Source organism: Equus asinus, chromosome 5 (genome assembly GCF_041296235.1).
Source record: "Equus asinus isolate D_3611 breed Donkey chromosome 5, EquAss-T2T_v2, whole genome shotgun sequence".
NCBI classification, from domain to species: Eukaryota; Metazoa; Chordata; class Mammalia; order Perissodactyla; family Equidae; genus Equus; species Equus asinus.
In genome coordinates, this window is record NC_091794.1 from 60,077,274 (window position 1) to 60,093,052 (window position 15,779).

The window sequence follows — 15,779 nt, forward strand, 5'->3', positions numbered from 1 at the left end:
TCTGAAATTACATCAGTGGATAGTTGAAAAATAGAAAAATGAAACATATGCAATAAATAGAAACTTAAAAAATGATGAAATATAAAATAAATGGAAATTATGTTTTCCTCCCATCCTGCAATAGATTTTCTGCACAGCCTGCTTTGAAGGCCACCAGGGACAGGAGTCTGGCTCCCACAGCTTGTTTAGGGAACGGCCCGTGGGTCTCGGGTGCTGGCATGTTTCTGGAGGATGCAGTGACAGATGAATTGGCTTCTGACTGTGGAATCTGGGGTAGGAAAACTAGTATTGATTGTGTGTTTCTAAATCCCAAAGACTGTGCCCGGACTTCAACAGCCATGAGGTCATAGTTAACACTGAAGGCACAATACCACTGGCACTTTTATCTCATTTGTGTGTGGTTATCATTTTAATCTTTAGCTTTGTCAAAGTAACACAGGCACATTGTTTAAGGAATCAAGGCTAAAAGGCTTGTAACAAAAAGCATCAGTCCTTCGACTCTTTGCCTCCATTCCAGAAGTAACCACTCCCAACGTATGTAGCTGGTTATTCTGATGTAATCTCTATGTTTCTCGATAATATTTATGCATTACTCCCTTGGTCCAGCTTTTTTAGACATTACCTACTGACCCCCTGTGGAGGTGTGGGTTTTAGCTCCCGCTCATACATCCTTCTATCCTCACTATCTTCCCAATACATTCACAACTCTGCTTATGGTTAAATTCATATTCTGTGTTTTCATTTTAATGGCTGCATACTTAGTGTCCACTGCTGAGCAACGTAGTTCACGATGATTATATTTCCTTTCTTCTGTAACTTTCATTTTTCCTTTGACAATTGCTTCACTAACTTAGTTTTATTTGGAGCTATAGCTAAATCTCCACATACTTTGTACAAATGTATCTCAATACAGTTTTCCATGTGGTCAAGCTTTTGAGAAACTCAGTGCTTTGTTTCTGGCCACATCGCATCTGGAGCCCGCCACCCTCCTGCCTCCACCTGTATTGGGTGCCCTCTGTCTGCTGCACAGCTGTCATCCTGGCCCTTTTCCTCCCACCATCCTGGAAATCCCCTTCTTCCATTTAATGAGTTGGATTCTATGGCTTCCCCTTTGTAGCTTTATTCTCTCATTGTTGTGGAGCACATTTTCCAGTAGCTTCTGAGGAACTATGTTTGGGAGATAGGAAAGTCAAAATGCTATCATTTCCTCACCCTTGGTTGGTAGTTTGCCCACCATCTTTTTGCTTAGCATTTTGAAGTCTTGCTCCCTGTGTTCTGGTTCTCAACTTTGCTGTTGAGAACCCCTAGGCAATCCTTGTTCTCGATCCTTCATGTGTGTACTCTGTTAAGTCTCTGGAATATTTTAGGATGCTTTTCTCTATCTATCAGTTGTGGAATTTCATTATAATGTTCCTTTGTGGGCATCTCTATTATTTTGTTGTCATGGGTACTTGGTGGGCACTTTCCATCTGGAAACTCATGTTCTTGAAATCTGGAAATTTTCTTGTACTGTTTTTAATAACTACCTCTCCTCCATTTTATTTGTTCTCTCGTTAGAAATCTTTTAGCTGAATAGCTATTGGACTTCCTGGACAGAACTTTAATTTCTTATCTTTTCCCTCCTATTGTCCATGCCTTTTTTTCCCTCTACTTTTTGGAATATTTCCTCAACTTTAATGTCCAACATCTTTATTGATTTTTAAAAATTTTTAGCCATTATATTTTTTAATTTCTAAATTTTTTCTAGTTCTGTGTTGTTCCTGCTTTCTCTTTCATCCTCTTCTTGTTTCATTGATGCAAAATCTTCTCTTACCTCACCAAGTACATTAATTATTGTTTCTTTGAAATTTTCTATATCTCTCTTCATTACTCTGTTCTCTTTTCTTCCATTTACTTTTTTTTTTTTTTTTATTGGAGGCTTTCTTTGAACGTCAGGTGATCCTTGGGTTTCTGTTCATGTTTAGGAGTAAAGCACTCAAATTGTGCTGGGATGGCACTGTCAACTAGTGCAATTCACTGTGGGAGCAATTAGGGGACTTAGCATTTTGCCCTCTGGGGTTTTCTTCCATAACAATGTCAGTATCTGTTAGGGTTATTTTTTTTTTTTCCTGGGATAGTTAATTTTCTCCAGAGAAATATTCTTTTATCTTCTGCCTGTGGAAAGTGTAACCTGGCTGTCAGTGACCTGGAAGTAAGTAAGAGGAGAGGTGTGTGGTCTTGAACTTCATAACCTTTTTTCTCAGCCTGGCCCCACCTTCCTCTGTGTCCGATATCCCTTAGTCTAGAGCCTCTCAACTCGTTTGTCCAGTTAATGTACCTCTTGTCTCCTCCATTGGAGGGGAAAGACAGGACCCCGCCTGCAGACCTGGGGACATGGAACTTTCACGGCTCTGTACAGTCTTTAAACAACTACCAGTTTCCAGCTCTTGCTTCATCCCATCTTTTGTGATACTGGTGCCTCTAACGTCGTAAGTATTCTGAGGTTGTGGGTTGCAGATTAACTTGCTTCTCACCTGTGGGCACTTTTAATAAATCTTTCCTCAGTTCTTGTAAGTCATTTACAATTCCTCCCTTCCTTTTCCACTGTCACATATATTGGTCCAGGGTTCCGGTTGTCTGCTACTTTGATCAGAACAGAAGTTTCTATTTCTGTTCCTTGCATTGTATGTCATTTATTGGGTGATTTTTTTTTTAAGAGAAAGGGGCACAAATATTTTACTTTGTCATCCTAAATCAAGAGTTCTCCCCACTGTTTTCCAAGTGAGGAACTGAGACTCAGAGACTAGGTGGTTTCCGTGTCCTCACATATGTCACATATGTCACTAGCATGTGGAACAAGCATGATTCATGATATGTAATCACAATATAGCTTTATTTTTTTATCTCCTATTTCACCAAAACTACTCTTGTCAAGGTTATTGACGGTCTCCTCACGGTTAATGCTGTTGGACAGGTCTGTCCTCATCTTACTTGACCCATCACTAGGCTTTGACACAAGCGATCACTTCTTCGTCGTTGATGTCTTTTCTTTATCTTCTCCTTGGGCACCATACTCTTCTCTCCCTCCTCCCAACCCCGTAAACTGAAGAGCTCCAGGCTCAGTCCTTGGTCCTCTCTTTCTACGTCCTCTTTTTCTCTTTCTTTCTATTTTTACTCCCTGTATGATTTTATCAGTTTTCAATGCTTTAAATACCATTTACATGCAGACAACTGCCAAATTTACATCTCCCTCCCAGGCCTGTCTCCTGAGTTTCAGATTCAGTGCCCAACTGCTCAGTCAACATCTCCTCTTGGATGTCTAATGACGATCTCAAACTCAAGATGACTGAACTGGACCTCCGAGCTTCCCCCACAAACCAGCTCCACCTGAGGTGTTCCTCATATCAGTTGATGGCAGTGCCGTCCTCTGGTGACTCAGACCTAAACCGTGGAGTCATTCTTCACTCCTCTCTTTCTGTTATACTGCGCCTAATCCATCAGGAACTTCTCCTGGCTCTACATTCAGTATTTACCCAAACTTGACCACTTCCACACTTCCACAGCTGGTGCCCTCACCCTCACTATCATCATCTCTCATCTAGATCAATACTATTATTTCTGAACATGGCTCTCTGCCCCACATCTGCCCCTTTATACTTTATTCTAATTCTAAGCCAGAAGGATCCTTTAGAAATGCAAGTCAAATCAGGTCATTTCTTTGTCCAAAATTCAGAGGGCCCCAAAAGAGCTGGCCCCTGTAGTCTCTCTAAGTCATCTCCTTCTCCATTCCTCCTTCCTTGCTCTTAGCAGCCACACTGGTGTCCTTGACATTCCTCCTACACCACAGGCTGCTCCCACGTCAGAACCTTTACACAATTTCTACCTCCAGCAACAGTCCCCTTATCTCCTTCCCAGTGACTCACTTCACCCCTTCAAGTCTTCGCTCAGCTCTTACCTTCTTGGTGACCAGTCGCTACTCCCCAAGCATTCCCATCCCATTACCCTGCTTGACGTTTTCTTTTTTCCACAGCACTATCACCTTCTAATTTTCTACATAACTTAATTTTTATTGTTTTACTGTTTATGCCCTGTCTCTCCTGCTAGATTGAATGTGTCCTTCAGGAGTGGCGATCTTTGTCTATTTTGCTCTCTTGTATATTGCATGCATCGAGAGCAATGCCTAGTGTAAAGCAGGCACTCAATGCTATTAGTTGAATATGAATAAAAGAACGAGACAGGTTTTGGATCGGAGTATTTTTACAATACCATGCTCTTCTCTGGGCCATCCTGAGCATTATAAGGTGATGTTTAAAATGCTTTCTGTAGGTTTTTAAAGAAAGGATCTTGCAAGATTTGCCCTGTGCTCGAGAAGAGAACAGGGAAATGGATGGCGAAAGCAAAATTTCCCCTTTTTTTCTTCCCCAATTTTTCTTTTGGTTTCCATATCTCCCTTTTTTTTTTGCTTCCCGTTAAATTTTACATGAATTCTGATGTCAGTTTGCTTTTTCTCTTGTCTCATGAGATAAAAACACTCATTTCTAGGTGGGAATTGGGTTTATTCCATTACCAAATATATTTCCAGTTTCCATGCCAATGATACAATACTTTCCTTCTTTCTCCAAGTAAGGGAGAATATTGGTAAGACTAACCTTTCTTTCCCTTTCTACTACTTCATTGTACCTATTCCTTCAATCCACTGGCCCTTAAAAAAAACTAATTTTCTTGTATAAGTAAATTCTCAGTTAACTGTACTAGGGTTTCAAAAAGTTAAGTCTAAAAGTATCTTTTTTTTTTAGGAAGATTAGCCCTGAGCTAATCCTTTTGGCTGAGGAAGACTGGCCCTGAGCTAACATCTGTGCCCATCTTCCTCTACTTTATATGTGGGATGCCTGCCACAGCATGGGTTGCCAAGAGGTGCCATATCCTCACCCCGGATCCGAACTGGCGAACCCTGGGCCGCCAAAGCAGAACGTGCAAACTTTAACCACTGCGCCACCGGGCTGGCCCCCTAAAAGTATCTTTTTAATTATTAATTTTCTGTGATTGGCTTCACTGAGGCTAGTCACAAGAGGAGCTCATCTTTCAGAATTTAAAACAAATAAACAAAACTTAACATAGAGATACATTTAGAAAGGATGGGTAAATTCCCAATAACAGAGGCTGGGGTTTTACGTCTCATAAGCTTTTCCAGTGTTGGAACAGTGGCAAACAATCACTCTTGAAGTAGAGGCGATGCTTTCAAAAGTCTTCAGATTCCTGGGGAGGGTTCGTGGGGAGATTAGTGGTGTGGTGTGAGGGATGGCTGTGTATAATGCATACAGTTTATACAGGTGGCCAAGTGCCTTATTTTGTAATTTGAGGAGACTTGAAGCTTAAGTACACAAGGTTTTCCTAAACTTCCAATTATATTGGACTTAATGATATTTTCTTATAAAGTAAACAAATTTATTTTCTGAAACTAATGGAAGAGAAATTTTTTTCATGTGTAATTTAAGTCAGATCAATATAAAATTAGATATTTAAACATATGTAACTAGTATGTGGAACAAGCATGTTTCATCATAATGTAATCACCGCACAGCTTTATTTTTTTATCTCCTACGGGCCCTTTACATTTTCTGGGAACAAGTGTCCCTTGGCCTTGATGAAAACTCAGGCTGATATTCACAGTGCATCTTTATGGATAAGGATCACATGAGTGATCAACCTTAACATGACTAATAATGGGACACAGTGACCCTCCTGGGCCCTCTAAGGGACACATTGAGAAGGACACATCACTTGTGTCATCTTCTTGCCAAAAATGCTTGATCTTAATCTTATCATGAAAAAACAATCAGACAAATCAGCTGAGAGACATTCTCCACATCAACTGGCTTGGATTTTTAAAAAATGTCAATGTCATTAAGGAGAAAAAAAAAGGAAGAACTGTTTTAGACTTTTTTTTTTAAAGATTGGCACCTGAGCTAACAACTGTTGCCAATCTTTTTTCTTTTTTGCTTTATCTCCCCAAATCCCCCCTGGTACATAGTTGTATATCTCAGTTTCAGGTCCTTCTAGTTGTGGCATGTGGGATGCCACCTCAACATGGCCTGACGAGCAGTGACATGTCCGCACCTAGGATCGGAACCAGCGAAACCCTGGGCCGCCTGAAGCGGAGCGTGAGGCCGCGGGGCCGGGCCCCTGTTTTAGACTTTTGAGATTGAAAGGCCATGACAGCTAAATGCAAGTACAATTCCTTTTTTTTAAAGATTGGTAGCTGCTAACATCTGTTGCCAATCTTTCTTTTTTTTCTTCTCCGCAAAGCCCCCTGTACAGAGTTGCGTATTCTAGTTGTGAGCGCCTCTGGTTGTGCTGTGTGGGATGCCACCTCAGCATGGCCTGATGAGCGGTGCTACGTCTGCGCCCACGATCTGAACCCGTGAAACCCTGGGCCGCCAAAGTGGCGTGCGAGGACTTAAGCACTCGCCCGCGGGGCCAGCCCCCTTCAAGTACAATTCTTAATTAAATCATGGGCCCACCTCCCTCTCATACAACAACAACAGCTAAATCCTGTAAAGGACATCTTAGGAAATTTGAATATGGCTTTGTATACTAGATAACAGTGGTGTAGCAAGGTTCAAGTTGTTGGGTGTGGTGATTGTGTTATGGTTTTATAGAAGAATGCCTTGTTCTCAGGAGACAGAAGAAAGTATTAAGAGGTGAAATGTCACAATGAGAGAGAAAAACATAGAGGGAAAATACAGCACAATTTGGTAAATCTAGGTGAAGAGTATTGGGTGTTTACTTTTTCAACTTTTCTGTAGGTTTTTAAGAGACAAGGGACCAGCTGTTGCCCATTTCCTTTGCAAGTACAGAAATGGAGATTTGGCACCTCTCTTTGAAATTTCATTTCCATTGTGTCTTGGAGCCTGGCTGAGACTTCGATTATTATGTCTTATTAAGCATATATATTTGTAAAGGTGTAAACATATGTAGCAGCAGTAACAACCTCAAAATATTTGTACAAGGCATTACCATTTATAAAGTTTCCACTTCTATTATCTTCATAGTTTTGGAAATAGCAAGGCAAGGTCATGTTTTTTATTCTTCCCATTTTCCAAATGAAAAACTGAGAAGCAGAAAGTCTGAGCAACTCAACCGAATTCACACGCCTAAGACTAGCGTCCTCGTCCCTTGATGGCAAACCCTGTATTTTTTCACTGCCCATATTAAGCACCAGAAGGGGGTTAACAAAGCTGTTTACTCTCTCATTATTTCATTTTTTTACAGAAAGTAAGAGAGAGTCTTGAGGGTATTTGTTTATCCCACTGTCTGAGAATTCCAGATGAGCAATGGCACAGGGGGCTCTGCTGGCCCCATTGAATCAGCACTCTGGGCAACCCTGAGGGAGATGCTGCTCGAATCCACAGCCCCACCTGCCTGGGCTGAGGCCTGGATAACGCTGGTCTCCAGTCCTACCCATGTCCCTGCAGATCAGCTGCGGCACAATGAGGAACTGACGGAGATGAATTCCCCGGAGACTGAGTCAACGTCCCCTCAGAATATGGAGGTAAATTTTGTCACAACTCCAGCTATCTTTCAGGGAGATGACAACCCACACAGAAGGAAGTTCACATGAGTCACAAACCCACAGCCCCAGAATACCAAGCAGCTGTGTTTCCACCTGACAGCTGGGGTGAGCAGAAGCTGTCTCCGTTTTCTCTCTCTCTCTTTTTTTCTTAACTAAAAACAACTTAAGGAAAAAAGAAAAAAACCAAAATCTTGCCTTTCTGAGCTTGATGAGGGCCACGAATTTGTGGCGAGGAGGTAAAATAGGCAGCCAGACACATGGTCCCCCTTATTTTCCCTTTTGTATCTTACTAATGAGAGGGGCTGCCTCTCTTCTGCCTTCACTGTTGACTGAAGATGTGAAGAAAGGAAAAAAAGGGGGAGGGGATAGAGGAAACAGCTACATGCAGCGAATAGAGGCGTATTCTTCCCAGAATCTTCCCTTCCAATCAGGACTTTACGGAACGAGGTTGGGAATCTCTGACTTCCAATGAAAGCACAAAATACAGCACCAGATGATTACAGGTTGTTATTGGGAAGACAGTTGAAAGTTCATCACGTGTTTTCTGTAGCCTTGGCAATCTGACCTTCTCAGTATGCTCTAGTAGAGGTAGTTTTTCTAAAGCTTCCGTTCTCTCTACGGAACCCAGCTGGAAAAAGAGAATTTGTGCTCCAGGGGTCTGTTTCTGACAGCTGCATTTCACAGTGATCCAAATTCAGAACTTTGGGGCTTCTGTTAATTCTGGAAAAATTTTCAATGGCCCCAGAAGACGCTGCAAATCTGAGGCAGCATGTCAAGAACTAAGGGTGGTGAACTCTGTAATGCGCCTTTGTTGTGTTACTTAAGATTATTCAGTTCTGCTCAAGACAGTAAGAAAAACAAACAAAGAAGGAGGATAAACGAAACTGGGTAGAGAAACAGCTTGTCAGACGTAGGCAGAATTCACATAATGCACATGGTAAAACTAAGTGGGTTAGTAACTTCTGAGACGCGGTAGCCACAGACAAAGAAGAAAATGTGTGTGTGCTGAGCATAGGGAAGGACGGAAAGACATGACATTCACAATGCATCCTTTGCATACAACACAAACATTTGAGGTACACCAAATATACGTGGAACATATGAGGACTCAAATGAAATCTTAAATCAGCCACCCATTAGTGACTCCGTTGTGGCCTCAAAAATCCTCTGCACAAGAAATGCAGAGTCCGTAGGTGTGCATCAGGCTACCTGGTGAGCTACAGCTAATGGCCAGGTGGATTTGTCCCTGAGACTTTCTAATGGAACAAGGGTACCATCGACCCGGGCACCTTCCATCTGCTGAGCCTCCTTGCTCAAACTTCTGTTCTGACCATTATGCCCAAACCATCACAGGGAAGGCCAATGTGGCGGAGGAGAGAATTGACCATAGGAACACTGTGTGCCCCAAGATTCAGGTCACTGTGTCCCTCTGCCTGCTCATACTCTATTTGCTTTGTTTTAATTGCCCCATCTCTCCCCCCTTGCTTCTCACTATGCTTTTTACGTGATTCGATAGACCATGTGATTCCTGCATCTTATTTTGTTGTGTGAGCCTTTCTGTTTCAGGATCTCCTGGACCAGCTGGTGGTGGGCTTGGAGGCTACTGTCGCATCAAGGTCATTTCCCACAGAACAAATTGACAGCAGGACCAAGCAGACAATAACAATAAAAAAGAGATAAGTCTAACTGTTTGGGTAATCTCTATGTACTAAGGAATATTCTAAGCATTTTGTCTATATTATCTCAGATAATAATAAAACCCTATAGAGTAGATATTATTACTTGCATTTTAAAGATAACGACACTGAGGACAAGAGAGGCTGAATAACTTGCTTAAAATCACACAGCTAGTAAGAAACAGAATGATGATTTGAATTAGGGTCTGTCTGATTCCAAAGTCATGCCATTCCTATTTTGGGGGAGACCAAGCTATTCCCCCCATATTCTTCTCAGTGAGACCTTCCTTGGGCACCCTATCTAAAATCTACCCCACATACTTCCTCTCGCCCTCCCAGGATTTACTTTTTTCTCCATAGTGTTATCACCATCTAATGCAACTTTCTTACTAACTTATCGTCTGTCTCCCCAACAAGGATGTAATTTCTATAAGGACAGCATGTTTGCCTGATTTATTAACTTCCGCTTCTCCCGGTTCCTAGAAAAGAGCTTGGCACAGAGTAGATATTCAGTGAATGTCAACTGAATGAAGGAGTGAATCCTATTATTGAGTTTTTTCTAGATACACTTTGGAAAATAAAATCACGGGCTCAAGATCATCTTTTGACTGAATAAATTAACCTTGAAAAATCTATGATTATATTGATTTTAAAGGGCATGGAGGATTTCAGAATAAATTCCAAGGAGAGAAAATGGGTTGGAAGAAAATTCCAGTGTCGGTTCTGTACCTTGATTCCTACACGGCCTCCCCGCGGACTCTGGTTGACCCTGCAGCCTGGCCACCTTCATCTGATTTTCATCACTTTATAATTTCAGGCCCTGGACTTCTCCTATGTTACCTCTGAGAAGAGATACAGAGAAAGGGGAGTCTTGTGTGTATGTGCATTATACAGGGCATTCTAGAAACAGGGCTTATGTTTGCCACCCCCTGCTGTGAGTGGGGTGCTCACCCATGTTGCTAACTCATCAGAAGTCACTTTGTGTGTTACCTCCACTTGCAGGTGAGGATCCTGAGCCTCAGTGAGATAGTAACTTGCCCTAGCTCTACAGTCTAATAGGAACAAAGCGAGGATTTGAAGCTGCGTCCATCTATTGCCCCCGAGTCCACTTTGCAGAAATATTGTCCCAAAGAGAAGGAGGCCCACAATGAATAGAAACATGAGATTTTCTAAAAAGCCACGCCACAGACTGAAAGAATCTGAAGTGAACCCAACCATGCCCCAATGTTGTCCTCAGAATGGATGAAATTAATTTCTCTTATAATGACGTCTCTTGCTGTTCTGTAAAGGACAAAGTGACTAGGTCTACAGTGACAGTAAAATTTTTGGTGAATTCACAGTTAAAATGGAAATAAAACTGATTTAGTAAAATTGGAACACAATTTTTTTTTCCATAGGCTTGGTAGAGTTTGGCTCATGTTCTTGGATGTGAAAATCATTTTTCCCAAATTAATTTCTTGAAAACTCAGCTGTCCCAGCCTTTCAAGCCGGGAGGTTAAATTGATCTGACAGACAGCAGAGGCCCTCAGGAGCATCCTGGCCAGAGTCATAAATGAAATACGTTAGATAATTTTAATTTGATATAGTAATCCTCAGGGGCAACTGAACTGCCGAAGAGTCATCTCTCCTTTCACTTCTGCACAGTTAGCTATCAATCAGATTTCTGGAAAGAGATCCAGCATCTGGATGTTGCTGATGTTGCAGAGGAGAAATGGGTTGTAAGAGTGTCCTGCGGCTGTTTGCCAGGAACCTGTCCTTCTGAAATATGTTGAACCAGATCAGGTACCAGAATGTTCATAGATGCTAGGAAACCAAAATAAGTTTTCAAGTCGATAAAAATGAAGTTGGATCTATTTAACTTCAGAGCTTCATTCATTGAATCACTCAAACACTTGTTCACTCATTCATTCAATCATCCGTCCATCCATCCATTCACCCATTTATCTACCAACCCATCCACCCAATAAGTATTTATTGAGTACCTACAGTGTGTCTGGTGCTCTGCTAGATTGGAAATAAAGTTCATAGAACTGTGTGGTCAAATACAATAGCCACTAGTCACATGTGGTTATTGAGCACTTGAAATGTGACTATATCACAAGACGTGCTATAAGTGTGAAATACATAACAGATTTCAAAGACTTAGTAGGAAAAAAAGAATGTAAAATGTCTCATTAATAATTTTTATATTGATTTCATGTTAAAATGATAATTTTTTAATATACCGTGTTAAAATATATTTTTACATTTAATTTCACTTGTTTCTTTTTACTTTTTTAAATGTAGCTAATAGAAAATTTAAAGTGCATATGTGGCTTGCATAGTATTTCTATTGGGCAGCACTGTCACAGATTTCTTGCAGAAGATTTTTTCCTGAGATTATGTTTTTGGGACAGATTGAGAGTGTCTTTCCAGGAAGATAATAAAATATAAAGGCAGGAGGGCTGATCCATCGTGGTTAGATGATAAGTCTAGGTTTGGGGTCATTACATTTTTGTCCCGAAAACTTTACTTTGGATGCTAAATATATAGATCCAGTGTTTCGGAATTGAAAAAATGTAGACAATTTGGGATGCTTTGATGTTTGCCACTTTCTGGTATTTCCTGAGCTGTCGCTGGATGTCCTAGGTTCCTGACTACCCATAGGTTCCTGCTTGCATAAGATCGCACTAAAAAGATGCTTAGAAAGAAGTAAAGACTTATGAAATGGATTGTTTGACATGATGCTCTTACAGGAATTAAGTGAAGCTAACTTTGATCTTGTCTCTCTTACTTGAAAATGTGATATCTGGGTTGTTTAATGTCTGCATTGACCTGCTAGCAGGAAAAAAATAAATAATTTGAGCTGTAATTAGGTTGGGAATAATAATGACTCAGGGAGTCTGCGAGATTAACTAGTTTTGGCCAAAAGCTTTAACTAAAAGTTAGAAGGCTCAATTCCAAGTGCTTTTTAAATTAAAATTAGTTAAATTTAAAAGTCATCATATTCTCAGATCAACAAATTAGCAGGCTTTCTTCTTTCATTTAAAAAAGCTATATAAATTAAAATGGGTCCCTTCTCTTTTCTGGTATTCGCAAGGGGTTCATTCATGGCCGCCTTTGACGCCCACAGTCGTGCTCCGTCGCTTCCTCCCTGGAGCACTCAGAAGAGTAGGGGTGGGGAAACTAGCCTGGCACTGGGGACACAGAAAACCAAACCCCAAAAGCTCCTAGTGCAGATCCTCAGGCACACAACTGCTCTGTGTCTGTCCCCATCCAGCGTGGCTCATGTTGGAATGAACCGTCTCTTGTCTAATGAGCTTAAGAGAAGATTTTGTAATACATGGTGGGATTTATGGCAATGAAAGAATTAAGAATATGAGTATCAGAGAGCCCAAGGAACTGTCATGACTCTACTGAGAAGAACACAGCAGCATAAGAAAGGAGAAATAAGATGTGGGGCTGATTTTTTCTGAGATTGGAAAACATTCCACCAATGCCAGATATTATAACAGAGACAGATGGCATGGCAGATGCTGTGAAAGAAAAATGACTTGCTACTAGGTGAACCAGAAAAAATAAACAAGAAGGACGGAGGAAAAAGTACACAAGCTCCCCTCTGTTGTCAGGAACGTCTTCCGGTAGCTGTGAAACAGCTCACTGTATTCCACGGGGCTGCACATTGCAAACGAAGTCTCTCCCCCCTTCTCCACTGACTCACATTTAGAATTAGTAGCCATTCTTTTGAGAGGACTCACTTTTTGTCTATTGGTTTTCTAAGGAAAAAAGGAAGGTAACAATTAATGGGATATACGATGCCAATATTGTATGAAGAAGATGCTACTGCTAATCTTTTTCTGGCTCAACTGGTTGCTATATGATATGTAGAAACTAGATGAAACTCATCTTGGTTTATTTTAGAAATGTTCCCAATTAACATCCTTTCATAGTGCAAATCAAATAAATGGAGTTGGCATTTTAATAAACTTAAATCCAAGTTGTTTAAAATGTGTTTTAGAAACCGGGACAGGGCTCTCTCATTAGGTCTCCAGGGTTTAAAATAGATGCCTCAGCAAAATGATAAGTTTGCATGTGTTGTGGCTCCATGGAATTGACAGAAAATGGTTGAAACCAATAAAAATGATCTACAGATGCTAAGGGTCTATTATGAGATACCCAGGCACACACATCCAGCACAGTGCCAGCACATGTAGATTTAATATATGCAAATTCAGCAGTGTGCACTTGGCAACCCGATTGCATCACTTATATCAGACAGAAATGGATGCAATTGAGCCTAAAATTGCCACTGTTGAGTTACTGAAATAAGAAAAGTAAGTGCATGATGTTAAAGATTTTCTGGCCATTACAAAAAAAAAAAAAAAAAAAAGAAAAGAGTGGCTAGGCAAGTATCTAGTGATGGTTTGTCACTATATTTGGAGAAGAAACTGAAGAATTAATTAAAAACTATAGAGTAACATTGATTAACAAAGAATTACTGCAGGATTTTCAAGGGTAACTTCGATTATACATAACATTTATTTTCTGTGTTGTTTTTAGGAACACAATAGCCCTCCTAAGGTGGACCTCATTGTACATGTACAACTTTTACTCACACACACACACACACAAATGAATTAATAAATCATTGAAAAAATGAATGTTAATAACAAGATGGATTCCAGAAGCAGTTTTGTTGTTCATGCCGTTGAGTCAGCTCCAACTCCTAGCGACCCTGTGCACAGCGGAGGGGGGCCTGCCCGATCTTTCTGCACCCTCCTCTCACCTTCTCTGCACTACATCAGACAACGCTCCACTGCTGTTAACAGAGTTTTTATGGCCAATCTTTTAGGAAGCGGGTGGCCAGGCTCTTCTTCCTAATCTGTCTCTGTCTGGAAGCTCTGCTGAAACCTGTCCACCATGGGTGACCCTGCTGGGATTTGAAACACCGGTGGTAGAGCTTTCAGCATCACGGCGACATGCGGCCACCACAGTGTGACAACCCACAGAGGGGTGGTGTGGTTCTCTGACCAGGAAACGAATCCGGGCTGTGGCAGAGAGCGCGCCGAAACTTAACCACTAGACCACCAGGGCTAGAAATAGCTTAGACACCATTTTTTCAACTTTTAGAGGAGCAAAATGCACCCAAGGCCACCTGGCAATCCCTGTCTAGTCTTTGTTTTCTTCTTCTTTCCTACTTCTTCTCTCTATTGCCCAGGTCAGTGCTTTCCACTGTTAGAGTAAAGAAGGAAAGACTTCATGTAGAGAATGAGTTTCCAGAGACTGGGATCAAACTGGCATTTCCATCGGCCCACCTTGCAACAAATGAGTATACCGGGTTTGAGGACACACATTTTCTGGAAGCCAGGGAGAAGTCACAGAGAAACTATTTCAATCTGGAACAAGTCTCACGTGAGGAATTGCCTGTGGTATGTCCCTGATAAGTCCTCCCAGAGGAGTAGGCTGAGAGCCTGATGGGCCGGCTCCGGGTGGATCTCCCCTTGGAGGGGTGGGCGGAGCAGCCTGCCTTCCAGCCCAAGGCGGTTGATTGCCGCAGAGCTATAAAATGCCCGGTCCATCAGTGGCGCAAATCCCTCTTGTCTGATAGCCTTCACTAGCCTTCTGAACTTGGACAGGGACTCGTGTGCTTTGTGGAATTCTCTATAGGAAGCTCAGGGAAAATGTAAATGCTCTGATTCCAGCAGAGGCAGGACAATACTACAGTTACAAATTCTATTGGGCAACGATCTTTTTTTTTTTAAAAACTTTGAAGCTCCTTTCTAATAAATTTCAACACATAATCAGTGTTTATACAACAGACACCATTATCCTATCAGTATCATGTAGTTTGGCTCCTAACTGAGAATTTCCTCCTTCTATACATATATAATGCAAATTATAATGTTTTCTGTTTGAGAGACTCCTACATTATATGCCTAAAATTAAAGATAGGGGTAGGATGGGCAAAATGGGCAAAAATTTTTTTTAAAATGCCAGATGTCCTTCTATCCTGTACATGTGTAATTGCAAAGGGCACTTCCACAAGGAGGAAGACAGTCACCAGGCTCTGAAAATGGGAGGCAATTCCTGACATTCTCAGCCCCCACTGAATGGTGTGTCATTTGATGCTTCAGCCCACTGGATAGCTTTAGTGCTCTGTTTGATACATTATTGAGAATAGTGCGACATCACTTTACCTTTGTAATAAGCACTTCTTACACTAATGAAATGATGATTTGCTTTATCAAATGTCTATTCTTTGATAAAAATACGCATGTTTATATCATTTCTATGGATAATTTCTTATTATGAATTTCCAACACTGATATTGTATTGCTTTATAATAATCTCCTAACTTGCTCAGAAGCAAGAAAGCAGACAACTCTAGGAGAAAATTAGATATATAACATATATTTTATAGAAGAAGATAACTGTCATGGAAAACAATTTCCATGTCATTTTTTTCGGTCAGAAATGCAACCGACAGAAAAATTCACATTTAACTTCAATCATTTATAGCTTCTATAACCCTATAGCAAGAATAAACCTTTATAGAATCTGACTTATTACAA

At 41.0% G+C, this 15,779-nt stretch overlaps 1 protein-coding gene across 3 annotated transcripts in view; it reads right to left on the minus strand.

Annotated features, from left to right (window-relative positions):
• Window positions 1-15,779, minus strand: part of KCNAB1 (potassium voltage-gated channel subfamily A regulatory beta subunit 1) — a 383,573-nt gene that overhangs the window by 39,629 nt on the left and 328,165 nt on the right. The gene's annotated exons all lie outside the window — the stretch shown is intronic.